Source organism: Aplysia californica, unplaced genomic scaffold (genome assembly GCF_000002075.1).
Source record: "Aplysia californica isolate F4 #8 unplaced genomic scaffold, AplCal3.0 scaffold00644, whole genome shotgun sequence".
Lineage (NCBI taxonomy): Eukaryota > Metazoa > Mollusca > Gastropoda > Aplysiida > Aplysiidae > Aplysia > Aplysia californica.
The window spans coordinates 211,652-214,216 of NW_004797914.1; the positions used below are offsets into that span (position 1 = coordinate 211,652).

The following is a 2,565-nucleotide window of genomic DNA, read 5'->3' on the forward strand; positions in this document are numbered from 1 at the left end:
GGGTGGGGTGGGGGGGATGGGCTGGCCAAACGAGTGGCATGTTTAAGAGAAACGGTGCAAGACGACCACCCGTTTTGGTGGGGGGTGGGCGATGCAACATGAACAGGAGAAACTGTTCAAGACTACTACCCGTTGAGGTGAAGGGTGGGGTGGTGGACACAGGCAACATATACGAGGGGCATACCAAGAGCTTTTTTTTCCTGACCATAGAAAAAAAGAGGCAGAACTGAAATTTGGAAATTTGAGGTGAAAGCCGACAATCATCTTCCTAGAATGCATGTTAGTTTTGGTGGATTTCCGATAACCGGTTTTACCACCAGCGCACTTTAAGTGAATGGAGTATATTGTTCTCTAGTTTCAACATAAAAATGAAGAAAAATGAGCACAGGGCGATAATGAAGTTTTTTGTCTTGCAAGGCAAGCAACAACAGGATAGTTTAACGAAGATGCATGCCGCATATGGAACTGATTGCCCATCCTATGCTGTGATGAAATTTTGGTGTAAAAAATCAAATGCAGATTCGTGGACATTGAAGATGGTCACCCACTGACACCAACAACAGAGGAGAATGTGTTGAAAATCATAAAAATTGTTCTGTCTTTGACGGCGGGTGACAGTCAAACCTTTGAGCAAAGAAAGTAGGCTCAGCATTGGATCAGTTCAACGAACCTTTAATAAACATTTGAATCTGACCAAGGTTTATGCGAAATTGTTGACTCCTCCTCAAAAAGTGCAACGTGTGGATTATTGTCACGAATTACTTGGCCTGTATGAAAAGGGTGAAACTAAATTTGTAAAAATATTTGTAACTATAGATGAGACTTGAGTCCACCACTACGATCCTGAGTTAAAATCTGCATCAACGAAGTGGAAATCACCCTCGCCTCCAACACCAAAGAAGGCAAAGGTGCAACTAACAAGAGGAAACATGATGTGATCAGGTTTTTCGGGACCGAAAAGAAGGCATTATGACAGACTGTTTTGAAAATGGATATATGATCACCGAAGACCATTATTCTAACCAGCTAAAATAATTATGAGAGGCTATAAAAGAAAAAGGCAGAGGAAAGATCAGAAAAGGAATTTTGCTGCTTCACGACAACGCGCCAGCACACACTTCAAGAAAAGCTGCAAAAATTGCGTGAGAAAATGGCTCTGAAATTTTGCTACATAATAATAATAATAATAGATAGATAGCATTGGTATAGCGCAAATCTCCGCTCAACAGCAAGCTCTATGTGCTTCACAATCTATACTATTACCCCCGCAGACCTGAGAGCATTCTGAAACACACTCAACTTCGTGGGAAGCATGCAGTGCAAGCAGCCATTTATAGGCGCTAAAGTTTTAACATAATGTCAAGATCTTTCCCTGTCTATGGCTGGGTATCCATTTCCACCTGGAAGAAGTGAGGAAAATTCATGTAAAGAGTCTTTCCCAAGGACACAACGTCGGGCCCGCGGCTCGAACCCCTGGCCCCGCAACCTCGCGATTACGAGTCCGGTAGCTTAACCACAAGGCCACCAACGCCACATTCATTCTATTCTCCAGATTTAGTCCCGTCTGACTTTTTTATTTTCCAAGCTAAAAAAGGATTTAAAAAGAAAGCATTTTGAAAGGGATGATGACGTCAGAGAAGCGGTAGCGGGCTGATTTCCTGACATAGAGAGGGTCCTCTATTGTCAAGGTCTTTTCAAGGTCACACACTGATTGCAAAAATGTGTATCTGTGGGAGACGACTACACAGAGAAAGACTAAGCTTAGTACCAACTTTCAGCTTTCTACTTCCATTCCTTCATGGTCTGGTAAAAAACGTTTTGTATGCCCCTCGTACAAGCGAAACTCTTTAAGACGACCACATGTTGCGGTGGGAGGTGGTGAACATGCAATATGGTCGAGAGAATCTGTACAAGACGACCACCACGTTGGTGGGGGGGGGGGGGGGGAGGCTGGGCACACAAGTAACGCGTATAAAAGAAAATGCGCAAGACAAGCACCCGTTGTTCAGTAGTGATATTATTGTTTTACATGGATGTCCTTTTCTAGTAATTGTTTTACGGAATTTGCAACACAGTTTTGTCATATTATTATGTGTGGAAAATTAGAAGCGTTACAAAAGAGTAACAAACGCAAAAAGAAGGAAGGGAGAATAGGACGATAGATGTTTGATAGGAAAGAAGGATGAGAGATAAGAACGACAAATGATTAATAGGAAAGGAGGAGCAAACCACATCAGAAGCTCCCGTCGTCCACCCACAGGGAGGAGAGATGAAGACGACCGCTGTTTGATAAGAAAGAAAGACCCAACCAAAACCAGAGCACCTGCCAACCACCCACCATGGGTGTTTTCGGGCAATGCTACAAGGAAGCGGTTTTGAAAAAGCAAGTGTGGAAGTGGGACGTGGGTATATGAGAGAGTGATTGTTTTGGACAGGTGGCCTTTGGAACAGGTTTGACTGTATTTGTTAAAAAATCTTAATGTTTTACGCCTAAATTAACAAAGTTTAGAAGATCATGTAGGAGGCGGGCTGTTTCGACCCTGTCAAACAAAATAATAATAATAA

General features: G+C 42.7%; 1 protein-coding gene across 1 annotated transcript in view; it reads right to left on the reverse strand.

Moving 5' to 3' along the window:
* LOC101859510 overlaps positions 1-2,565 on the reverse strand; it is a gene marked incomplete at its 5' end in the record, with an annotated part of 38,045 nt that overhangs the window by 10,296 nt on the left and 25,184 nt on the right.